We start from the raw sequence: 13294 nt of genomic DNA, 5'->3' as shown, positions 1-13294 counted from the left end.
TGATTTTGATTTTTGTGTGTAAATTAAAAAAAAAATGAATAGTATTTTATTACATGTTACAATATCTATATTTACCTATATATTAAAACAGATAACATTTTAAGTGTAAAAGCAGTTAATACCTTGAGCAAATCTAAAAATTTGAAGATGGACGAAAAAAGTCATATACAAGTTGACTTACACATATATCAGTATCAAATCAGTGTCATGTATAGTGGCAGTGTTCTCCGCAGAAATTTTGGATAGCATCACATTTTGCGTAAAAAAACTGTATTTTTTTTTAATGTCATTTGTCGCGTCGCGTTCAATGCTGCTCTATTTCCTTAATATGTTTTAGTTTATATTGTTCAATTCATAACTGAGAATACAATTAAACTATAACAACAAAAACAGTTGTTTCAGTTTATGTTTTCTTTATTCATTTATAGTTACAGAATTATTTTTTTCCTCTTGTGCCAAATAAAAATAAATATGTGCTTTCAGTTACCCAACAATAAGTCAAATGAATGAATGGTTCATTATAGTGCAACCTGTATACAAAACTAAATATCTAGTACACAAAATTAACTATTTTTTTATATTATATTAAGTAAAGATAAAGTAGCAAAAGGAGCAAAAAAAAATCAATTTAAAAACTTTTTTTTATCATGTTTATGAAATGCATTGTTTCATGGCACTGAATGAATTAGTCCCTGTTGTTTCTTATCTTTACATCAAAATGATACGTATTTTCAACAAAGTTATCTAACAAATAGTCTATTAATGCGTAGTTTTCTCTATTGGTATATTTTTTCTGTCTACCGTCCGTCTGTTGTCATTATCGTGAAAATGCGGATTTTTGTCATATCTGGTCCGGTATCGATCCGTAGTTTACACAAAAATGTGCAATGGCGGCCGTAGAAACATTTACGAAAATGAGTCCGAGAATAAACATTGTTTGACAAGAGATTGTGAATGAATAAGACGCTTTTAATGCATCAAATGAATTAAACATAAACTTAAGCCAATTATGATCACTTTTTAAAGAAGTATAAAATTTATTTTAGCTCAAAACCAAAATTCTCGCTATCGGATTACCGGAAGAGAAAGAAAGTATTTTTTGGAGAGTTGTACAAATAAACGACCTTTTTAAAAAAAAAATCGTTTTAATCTTCGAAATTTCGTAATACAAAACATAGATTTCCAATAGTTTTTGTGATTGCATTTTTCCATGTCGAAATTGGTGATTGCAGACACGTGGTTTAGTCATGTCACAAGTGTCAGCTTGGGATATTCGCATCCAAACAGTTATCACCCTGAGGGCAATTAAAACCTGGCTATTTAATCTCTTAATTGCCTTTAGTGTCCGACTTAAAGGGATTACAATTAAAGGTGATATAATTTTTATGATCACATAATCGATAATAGATGAAAGTTCAAAAATGAGGACAAGTAAAATAGCATCTTCAAAATAATTATAGCGTCGCGGGAATTATTATAGCATCACGGTGAAAAAATATAGCGTCGCGGTACCGCGACGCTAAAACGGCCTGGGGAGAACACTGTTAAGTGCCTCCATGATTTACAAAATAGTAGCAAAATTCATTATGCTTTATAATATATAATTTTCTGGTCAACTATGAAATTTTTATTTAACAAGAAGACAACATCTTAAAGCCTTTTTTATAATACATGTACATTTGTATTTTCAAAAATTTTGAAGTGACTTCTGATTGGTTTATATGTAATCAGGTTATTTGATTCTGTGCTGAAAGTCTGAAACAGGTACAACTGTACTAGTTATCTAGTAGTTGCTCTAGTTTGACTTGACAAAATTTACAAAGTTTTGAAGTGACTTTTGTTTGATCTATAATTAGGTTATTTGATTCTCTAACTGTTAAACAGGTTAAACTGTTCAAGTAGTTTGTTGTAGTTTTACGTAATAAGAAAACAAAATCTTCTGGTAATGTTTACAAAGTTTTGAAGTGAAGTCTGATTGGTCTATAATTAAGTCATTTGATAACCTGGTTGTAGAAGATTGATTTACATTATACCGGTACATGTATTTAAAATTTTCATTTTTGTATTTGTTTTTTTCAAAATTTAAATGGTGACAGTACTTAAACTGTGTAGTGATTGATGAATTATAACAATACTGCATGAATATATGCAATAAGCATAAAGCTTAGAGAAAAACATGTAAATGTATGCTGTTTAAGGAAAAAGAGGTGTTCAAAAGAAAATGATTGTCTTTATTTGACAGCACTGCTTAAAAGAGATTTGTGACCAAGCTATTTCAGAACATTATAATGCATTTTGGGAAATATTTTAAAAAGTAAAACACCAAAACATGTGATTGGCTACGTACCATTCTTTACTTTGAAAATCAACCAATGATATGATATAATTTTCATTTTTGGTTCAGCACAATGAAACTACCAATTAATTTTCCTGCAGATTTTGAAAGGGCGAACTGTTCTTATTTGGGTTGTTTTAAAGAGCTTAGTATGTGTATGGAAGTACACTAAAAAAGTATATATATATATAAAGTGCTAAGAAAATCAACCTAACGATGTTAGAGTAGATTTGATTCGTAACTTCCTCCCCGCCGCCGGGGCTGGAACCTGTACTTTTATATATATATAAATTGAAGTCTATAACCAGTGTGTATATTTCCAACATATACTTTGTATGTTTTCAGAAGTGTGACTTTTGGATTACAATTGCTGCTCGGCAGATTAAGACAAAGGATTAAACATTAAACAAGCAAACTATTGAAAAGATAAATATAAAAGAAGCCAACTAAAGCAGGAAAAGTTCAAAGGTACAAATATATATAGTAGTAGAATATACAATTCCGAAAGGAAACGGGGAATGTGTCAAACAGACCACAACAACTCTACAATTGAGCTTAAACTAGTCAAATGTTCACCATGAGTCTTCATGAATGATTATGTCAGCAATTGCGTCATGAAAATGATCAAAAGCAAATCCAATTTCAGACCTCTACGCTTATTTTTAGTTCCGTCTCAAGTTCAAGGTAATTATATATAAGTTAACCAATGGCTGTGAAGCTTATTGTAGTGTGTATCTGTCAGATGTCTATTTGTTATTTCGATGTACACTTATATAAATCATCTTTATTGCTAAATCTCAAAATCTTAAAAATCCTTCAACATTAAGGCCTAAATTAAAATATTGTTTGTTTCCCCAATCCCGACCCTGCCAAGCCAGGTGTGGGTAGGTAGGTAGGGAAATAATTTTATTTTTCCTAAAAGCTTGACATTATCGGACAATCCGGCAATCCTGAAAATCCAAAATGAATAAAATAATATTTCACTTAGTTTTGACAATAAAATTTTATGAGTAGCACCAATTTTGCAGGGTCGGTCGGGATTGGGGAAACCAACAATATTTTATTTTAGGCCTAACATAACATGTATGTCCCTATGAAAATGGCATCTACATGTAAGTGTAATGTTGAAGTTACTGTAACTAGAAACATTAAACACATACATGTACATGTACTTGCATAGCCCAAAATCTTTAAAAAAAAAAAATTAAGATCTAAGATTGAAGTTATAGAATTTTTTTGGCTAGTCAACATCATGTGTATTTTCACATTTATTTACCATAAATGTCATTGACTATAGCACAGGATCCTTTTGAGTACAATTTGTTAGGGACGACATCAAAAGTTCAATGAAGGATAAAAAACTTAATTCACATAGTTTTTTCACCCCCCCCCCCATCTCCTCTTAACTTAATTTGGGGAAAATTGATTGAACAATAGGGATACATGTATATGTAAAATCGATTTTAGATTAACAAAACTTGCAGCAAGGTTGACCCATCCTCAAACTATTTGATTTAAGTTTTTTTATCCTACATTGATCTTTTGATGTCATCCCTTATGACTTTAAGTTTTGAAGGTTGCAGTAACATCACATTTAATATGGGTTTTGAATCTTAATGGATACCTAAAATATTTTTGACATTATTTTTCAATTATTTTTTTTTATTTCAAAATTATAAGACTTGGAAGTCTTGAGATAAGCATTCTTTAATTTGATTTTTATTTTCACAACGCAATTTTTGAGATGAAATCTTAACAAAGGCAACTTAATGTGGACTTTTTAACTTGGTTTATATATTTCAATTTCGTCCAAATTGAATATTAATTCAAACATGAGATAAAAAAGATCAAAATTACGATTTACCTCTAAGTGAATTTGAAAGTCATGTGACAGTAAAACATTCATAAATAATGTTTGGAGGTCATTTACTGATATGAATGGCTTTGTAGTAATTTCTTCAATACTAAGAGTGTTTACCTGAATATAAAATTATCTGTAAATCAGTGTTTCCCAAGGCTTTTAGAAATAAAATGGACACTTTTTACTTAACTGGACCAAAATTTTGCTTACAGGGCTTTTACATGTATTATTTAAATAATTTTGCTGCTCATTTGGACCAAAAATGCATATCACTCAACTGGACCTAACAAACACACCTTATCGCTATTTGGAAATCTGTTCCGTTTGAACTATTGTCATTGTATTGACGTCATACAACAATCTCTTTTCCATTGTGGTGTCAGAGATTTAGTATAATGACGTCAAAATTTTACAGGAACCTTTGTGATGTCCAGTAATGACGAACAAAAAGCAATAATTATATAAGGTGTATATTATGGGGACGAAGTCCCCTATAACAGTAGAAAATTCAATAAAAAAAAAAAAAAAAAAAATCGGGAAAATTTCCCGAATTTTTCATTGTACTAATGAACTCAAAATCGTTCATTGAATATGACGTCATAACTTAAATAACGTCACAACTTAAGGATGTACTTTTGAGGTTTTGGAATTTGTGTCAAATGTTCGGACTCCTTGGTAATTTTCCATACAATACAATGTAAAATATTTTGCCCCATAACACCAATTTATTTTTTCATATAAGACTTAATAGCTCATGAAAGGTCATTTACCAAAATTTTAGAAGAATCTTAATTTTCTTTCTTTTGTTTTGAGACCTAATAATACCAATCCAAATATAAGGTAAAAGTCCGAGTCAACCTTTTCCCGCCATATTTTAAATCTCAAATATCTCGAAAAGGAGATCCATGACCTATCAATATTTTTAGCTTATTTTTATCCTTAATTGATGCTCTACCAGCTTATAGTATCAATTTTAACTTCTTAATTTATTAATTTTCACCTAACCTCACCTAAGTACATCCTTAAATCCCTAACAACAGAACCAAAATCGGAAACGTTACGGTATTTCCGTTTCTCTTTTTAACATTGCTGATTTAAAAAAAAAATCAAAGACTTCGTCCCCATTTACAGGTAATTCCTGCCTCATATTACTGGTCCATTAACCTTGGGAATGACTGGTACATACATGTACATGAAGCTCAAAAAAACCTACTGTCTTAACTTGTTGGGGCAAAGTTGACAATAGATGGATTTAGCTATTCAATATTTCGTCATGTAGCACCTCAACTACTCCGTATATAATCTATATGTTTACATCCTTGGCTTTCAATTTATTTTTTGAGCCTCCCCTCACCCTAAGTAAATCAATCATCAAATTTATAAAGTGATATTTTCATAGTGTAATTACACTTCTATATAAAAAAAAGGGCCAAGTGAGCTTTTCGCATCACTTGGCGTCCGTCACCGTCACCGTCTCCGTCGTAGTCTTCATCCATCGTCGTCATTAAGTAACTTTTACAAAAATCTTCAACTCTGAAACTACTGGGCCAAATTTAACCAAACTTGGCCACAATCATCATTGGGGTATTTATAGTTTAAAAAATTTGTCTTGTGAACCAGCCAACCAACCAAGATTGCCACCATGGCTAAAAAAAGAACATAGGGATAAAATGTTAATTTTGGCTTATAACTCTGAAACCAAAGCATTTAGGGCAAATCTGACATGGGTAAAATTGTTTATTAGGTCAAAATGACCAAAATGGTCAGTCAACTTGACCCATGAAGGAGTTACTTTATAGTCAATTTTAAACTATTTTCAATAATTTTGTAAATTTTTGTAAATTTTTACAAAACATTTTCCTCTGTATCTAAAGGGCCAAGTTTATTATAGATAGAGAAAATTGCATGTAACAAGAATGTTCAGTAAAGTAAGATCTACAATCACAATTTTGTCATAAATCCATCTGTTTCCTTCATACATTAGACCAAGGTGAGCGACACAGGCTCTTTTAGAGCCTCTAGTTAATAGCTCTTAATGAATTCAAAAAAGAATTCCGAAACTGCAAAATGGTTAAATTCTGCTGTTATGATCAGATGTTTATATTCACTTTTATCATTATCCTAAAGTTATTGCAGCAATTAGTGTATAATTTAAAATAACTTATAAATGTTTATATAAGATCAAAAGATGGTTAATAATGGATGAGATTAAAATTTTTTATTTTGTTTGGTCTACATCTTACATGAATGAACATTTCCTCATTTTAGATACATCTGTTGGTTTATTTTAGCTTGAATGTTGATGCAAGAATTCTTTTGTTAAAAAAAAAACAGAATAGAATTTTTGTCGAGCCTGCAACTTTTGTTGCAGAAAGCTCGACATAGGGATAATGATCCGGCGGCGGCAGTGTTAGCTAACTTCTTAAAAGCTTTATATTTTAGAAGGTGGAAGACCTGGATGCTTCATACTTTGTATATAGATGCCTCATGTTACGAAGTTTCTGTCAGTCACATGTCCAATGTCCTTGACCTCATTTTCATGGTTCAGTGACCACTTAAAAAAAAAGTTCAAATTTTTTTGTAATGTTGAATTCTCTCTTATTATAAGTACCGTCTTTTGGTATGTATAGCGCGCATTGATGTATTGTGCGCACCCCCTTTCTGGTCCAAGAAACGAGAGAAAAAAAGTTTCTTGTTCGTATAATACTCCTAGACATTTTCGGAAAAGTTTCAGCTCCAAAATCGGCAAACAGGAGTTTTTGGTAAACAGGAAGTTTTTAAAATGGACACCAATGTCGGAGAATTCCGTACGGAATACTTAATTTATATGAAATCAAAAGTATTCTAACAAATGAATAAGAATTTTATTAGATTGAGATAAATATTTTAATAAATGGTTTGAGTATCAAGGACAAGATTAAATGTCCAAATTATTGTTCTGATTCAAACAATTTAATAATTACGAATCAGTCTAATAATTATAATTAATGTCATTAGTGCTGTAATAAATTGTTAAAATCTCATTGTTTTCATTTTTTGTTTGATGATTTTAGCTGTTAATCCGGATTATCACACCTCAATCAACAGGTCTAATCGAAGTCAAAACAATTCAGTGACAGGTTGACCTTGTTCCTAATTAAATTCGTTCAGGTGACAATTATGGGATTATCATGTTTTCAATCATTATTTCTTGAACAGTTTTTAAACAGTTGTTTAAAAGTTTAAAAGTTACAAAGTAAAAACGTATTTATAAAAATAAACTTCTCATAGAGTAAATCATCACTTTACAATACTTTGTATTAAGTCACATGACTGACCCACATGACTTGCGATCACCTGATCAATACATTAGAAAAAATGGCGGTTTATATTTTCAAAACGTGCGTGGTTTATTCAATTTTCATACACTTTTCTTCAACTCTCTATGATGAACACATACAAAAACAGTAAGTTATGACAACAAGGAACACAGAGGGTAATTTAATCGACAGCAAAAGCTTTATTGTGTCTTTATTAAGACTTGGCAAATTTCCGGATTGCGAAACAGATGGACAAATTTACACAATAAACGTATCAACAAAGATATAGAATGTATTTTATTTGAATAAAACATGACAAATCAAGAACAATACGATACATATTACAATTATAACATGTAAAACATAAAAACAATCTAAGTTTTAGCAAAAATATTCCGTACTCTTCACTTCACTTGGAAATTTCTTTGTCGGAGTTTGGACCTGAAAAAAAGACTAAGAAATTGTTTGTAGTCGTGTATAACACGCACCCCTCTTACAAGAAACATGACCTAGGGTATAAATGTGCGCGTTATACATACCAAAAGACGGTAATAGGATAACTATATTTCATATGTGCCTACCTTGCAAGGTCCTCATGTCTGTCAGACAGTTTTCACTTGACCTCGACCTCATTTCATGGATCAGTGAACAAGGTTTAGTTTTGGTGGTCAAGTCCATATCTCAGATACTATAAGCAATAGGGCTAGTATATTCGGTGTATGGAAGGACTGTAAGGTGTACATGTCCAACTGGCAGGTGTCATCTGACCTTGACCTCATTTTCATGGTTCAGTGGTTATAGTTAAATTTTTGTGTTTTGGTCTGTTTTTCTCATACTATATGCAATAGGTCTACTATATTTGTTGTATGGAATGATTGTAAGGTGTACACGTCTAGCGGGCAGATGTCATGTGACCTTGACCTCATTTTCATGGTTCAGTGCTCAATGTTAAGTTTTTGAGTTTTGGTCTTTTTATCTAATACTATATGCTATAGGTCAACTATATTTGGTGTATGGAAATATTTTATGATCTTTATGTCAGTCGCACAGGTTTTATTTGACCATGACCTCATTTTCACGGTTCATTGCACTGTGTTAAGTTTTGGTCTATTTTTCTTAAACTATAAGTAATAGGTCAACTATATATGTTGTATAGAAGCATTGTTAGCTGTACATGTCTGCCTGGCATGGTTCATCTGACCTTGACCTCATTTTCAAGGTTCATTGGTCTTTGTTTAGTTATCTTGGTTAATGTTAAGTTGATGTGACAGTTGTTATGAAGCTTAACTTTATACTTAGGACTATCAACATAATATCAATGATTAGTATAGAAGGCGAGACATTTCAGCGTGTGCACTCTTGTTGAATTTGTAGGTGTACTTCAAGAAACAGTCAAATCTTCTATATGGGCACATATTTTTACAAAATTCTTATAATCAATTGATTTATTCTTGTTTACTTTAAATAAATAATTTTAAAGTCAAATAAATTATAACCAATTTTAGTGGTAAGATTTTTTATGAAAATGATACACGTTTTTATTTTGTAGAAATTAAGTAAAATATTATACATGTATGTTTGTTTAGATAATGCTTGTCCAAGATGGAGCCTTTTTTTTTACTTTTACAGACCCAAGGGCAGGGTCCTTAATTGAGATAATGTTTTTAATTACTGTGGGGACTTTTACAGACCCAAATGCAGGGTCCTTAATTGAGATAATGTTTTTAATTACTGTGGGGACTTTTACAGACCCAAGGGCAGGGTCCTTAATTGAGATAATGTTTTTAATTACTGTGGGGACTTATACAGACCCAAAGGCAGGGTCCTTAATTGAGATAATGTTTTTATACGACCGCAAAATTTGAAAAAATTTTTGTCGTATGTATATTGCTGTCACGTTGGCGTCGTCGTCTGCGTTGTCGTCGTCGTCCGAATACTTTTAGTTTTCGCACTCTAACTTTAGTAAAAGTGAATGGAAATCTATGAAATTTTAACACAAGGTTTATGACCACAAAAGGAAGGTTGGTATTGATTTTGGGAGTTTTGGTCCCAACATTTTAGGAATTAGGGGCCAAAAAGGGCCCAAATAAGCATTTTCTTGGTTTTCGCACTATAACTTTAGTTTAAGTTAATAGAAATCTATGAAATTTAAACACAAGGTTTATGACCATAAAAGGAAGGTTGGTATTGATTTTGGGAGTTTTGGTCCCAACAGAATAAGGGGCCCAAAGGGTCCAAAATTAAACTTTGTTTGATTTCATCAAAATTGAATAATTGGGGTTCTTTGATATGCCGAATCTAACTGTCATGACTGTGTATGTAGATTCTTAACTTTTGGTCCCGTTTTCAAATTGGTCTACATTAAGGTCCAAAGGGTCCAAAATTAAACTTAGTTTGATTTTGACAAAAAATGAATCAGTTAGGTTCTTTGATATGCTGAATCTAAAAATGTACTTAGATTCTTGATTATTGGCCCAGTTTTCAAGTTGGTCCAAATCGGGGTCCAAAATTAAACTTTGTTTGATTTCATCAAAAATTGAATAAATAGGGTTCTTTGATATACCAAATCTAACTGTGTATGTAGATTCTTCATTTTTGGTCCTGTTTTCAAATTGGTCTACACTAAAGTCCAAAGGGTCCAAAATTAAACTTAGTCTGATTTTAACAAAAATTGAAATCTTGGGGTCTTAGATTTTTGATTATGGGCCCAGTTTTCAATTTGGTCCAAATCAGGATCTAAAATTATTATATTAAGTATTGTGCAATAGCAAGTCTTTTCAATTGCACAGTATTGCGCAATGGCAAGAAATATCTAATTGCACAATATTGTTAAATAGCAAAATTTTTTTTAATTAGAGTTATCTTTCTTTGTCCAGAATAGTAAGCAAGAAATATCTAATGGCAAAATATTGTGCAATAGCAAGATTTTTTTTTAATTGGAGTTATCTTTCTTTGTCTAGAATCAACTTAAATCTTTGTTATATACAATATACAATGTATATTCACTTTTTACTACCAACTGATAAATTAAAATAATCTTTACCATTCAGTGATAACAAGCAGTTTTTTTTACATCTTAATATTTTATGATGTATTTAAATGAGTAGTTATTGTTGCAAACTCCATTAGAAATTTTAATTGAGATTAGTTTTGGAATAAGGGAAAGGGGGATGTGATTAAAAAAATTGCAGGTTCAATTTTTCTCATTTGAAATTTCATAAATAAAAAAGAAAATTTCTTCAAACATTTTTTTGAGAGGATTAATATTCAACAACATAGTGAATTGCTCTAAGAGAAAACAAAAATTTTAAGTTCATTAGAACACATTCATTCTGTGTCAGAAACCTATGCTGTGTCAACTATTTAATCACAATCCAAATTTAGAGCTGAATCCAGCTTGAATGTTGTGTCCATACTTGCCCCAACCGTTCAGGGTTCAACCTCTGCGGTCGTATAAAGCTACGCCCTGCGGAGCATCTGGTTAATTACTGTGGGGACTTTTACAGACCTAAAGGCAGGGTCCTTAATTGAGATAATGTTTTTAATTTCAGTTACTGCAGTGGATTCATTTATATTTGTGTGTACAAATTTTCATAGTTTAAGGAAAACTTTCATATTCCTGGATATTTAAATTCGTGGTTTAGGCAAATTCTGCATATATTCCTACTGAAAATTTGTTATTCGTTGACCATTTGAATTCATGGTTCTCCTGTACCCACCAACTCCACGAAAATTAGTATCTAATGAATTCACAGTTCAAATACTGTCATGACTATAAATACAATTATAATTAAAATTATTTTCTTTTGAATCACTATACTTTTATATTATTAAAAATCATTGTCTAATTTTAAAAGTACTTTATGGGGAAAAAATAGCACGAATATCCTGGTTAGTGATTTTACAGAAATGCTTAATTTCATATTCCATATGCAAGTATATAAACATGTACATGCATAGATTATTTTTTTATTTAATGCATTTACCATCAGTGTAAAAGATAGATTTTTACAAAAATAACATTCTTGTGTTAGATGGTATCTTGGCAAAGTATTGGTTAAATGCAATTTATCATTCCACCTGATTTATTTGACATGAGTTCATACCAATAAATTTTGCTTGGAGGATGTTGTTAAAAGTACACATGACCTTTGCTTATTCATCATTGCCATATTTAACCAAAAGCAAAATATTTATTGAATATTTTTGTTTGTTTATTTGCGTAAAAATCCAACTTGGAAAGGGAATTATTCTTATGTAGTGCTTAAGTTTGTAGTGACATCGCCATAAAGGTATAAGGACTTCAATTTATCAAAATATCCGGAATTTTTAATTTGTTTTCCGTAAAAAGGTTAAAATAAATGTTATAATATCAATGTAAATACAGTGGTATTTTCAACTACAACAAACAGATTTTGATTGGAAGTTCAAAACAACTATGTGCATATGTTGTGTTAAGAAGTACAAATAAAATTTGCATTTTGACAAGGATTTAAACAAAATACAAAAATACATCAAAGTGCACCAAAGTATTTGTTTTGAATATCCTGCAAGTCTGACCGGTGAGTAATCGTTAGGAGATTTGAAACAAAATATATATTATTGCTCATAGCATGAATATTTAAGCTGACATGCTATAAAATAATTCATAAAATACTGTTTTATTTACATATTGTCATCAAAGAATTATAGGCATACAAGGTTGTATGTATTTTTCGGTAAGGAATTTTTGTGGTATTTATTATTTTTAAATTCCAGTAATATTTGATGTTTATTTTAGTAAATAAGTTTGACAGAATTTTAAACATTAAAAAAAAATGACATCAAAACAGAAACCATGAAGTAGTCAAGTAAGTAAGTAAAATTTATTTCACTGGCAGATCCAGGAGAGGATTCAGGGGATTGGAACCCCCCCTTTTTTTTTTAATGATCAATGCATTTGAATGGGGAGATATGGTTAGGAACACCCCTTTATCCTGGGTCGAGAACCTCCCCTATTGAAAATGCTTGATATGCAGCTAGATTTAGTGTTTGCCAGCGCATATATATATATGTTAACAGTCTCCAAACTCAGGCTAAATGTTTATAAAATGCTGATCATACAAAATGTAATGGTTACTGTGGATCATTCCAAATTTTCTGTGGATTCTTAATTTTACAAATTGAGCTAGTGTCGAGCAAGGAACAATTGTTCAATCTGAGAATAGTTGATTTCATGGTTTTTATAAGACTGTAAAAATTGAATTTTTTTTCTTTCAAAGTTTGCATACAGCACAAGACTTTAGAAAGTTGCTATTGCTTTAACATTTAGGATGTGTCAATGCATTGGTGCTTCAAAGGTTTTGAAGGAAAAATCTAATTCTAAGTTTGCACTGTTATTAAAACCAATTATGATACACACATGATAACTAATACATGAACTGTCCAAAAATAAGAGCTATTAGCATGAATGATAGAATCAAAATATTGAAATTTGCAATTGTCACCAAATTCAATTTTTTTTTCAATGATAAAATCAAAATTAATTCAACTTTGAATTTACTGTTGAAAATTGAGATTCATTTAAATATATTAATGGTAATATTTTCCAAAAATAAGAGCTGTCAATTGTTTTTTTTAATGTCCTTTTAAAGCTATATAGGACAAATTGGATACTGTTATAGACCAGGGGTCATGGCAGTGACAATTATGTCATTCATACTCGCTGTTTGAAGTATAATTATTTTAGATCACATGACAGAAAATTTAGCTGGCATGATGACTTTTTTATATCCGCATGCTCCCATGACCCTAATATTA

The 13294-nt window shown here is 30.8% G+C and overlaps 1 protein-coding gene across 1 annotated transcript in view; it reads left to right on the top strand.

The window, feature by feature from the left end:
• The window catches only part of LOC143058441 (band 3 anion transport protein-like), a 91742-nt gene that overhangs the window by 8138 nt on the left and 70310 nt on the right, over positions 1 to 13294 (top strand). Inside the window, exon 2 of the mRNA XM_076231932.1 lies at positions 2681 to 2803. The gene's annotated coding sequence lies outside the window, so the exon portion shown is untranslated. The remainder of the gene's footprint in view (positions 1 to 2680; positions 2804 to 13294) is intronic.

Source organism: Mytilus galloprovincialis, chromosome 14 (genome assembly GCF_965363235.1).
Source record: "Mytilus galloprovincialis chromosome 14, xbMytGall1.hap1.1, whole genome shotgun sequence".
NCBI lineage: Eukaryota > Metazoa > Mollusca > Bivalvia > Mytilida > Mytilidae > Mytilus > Mytilus galloprovincialis.
The sequence above is the reverse complement of the archived record's forward strand: the minus strand, read 5'-3'. Positions and strand labels throughout refer to the sequence as shown.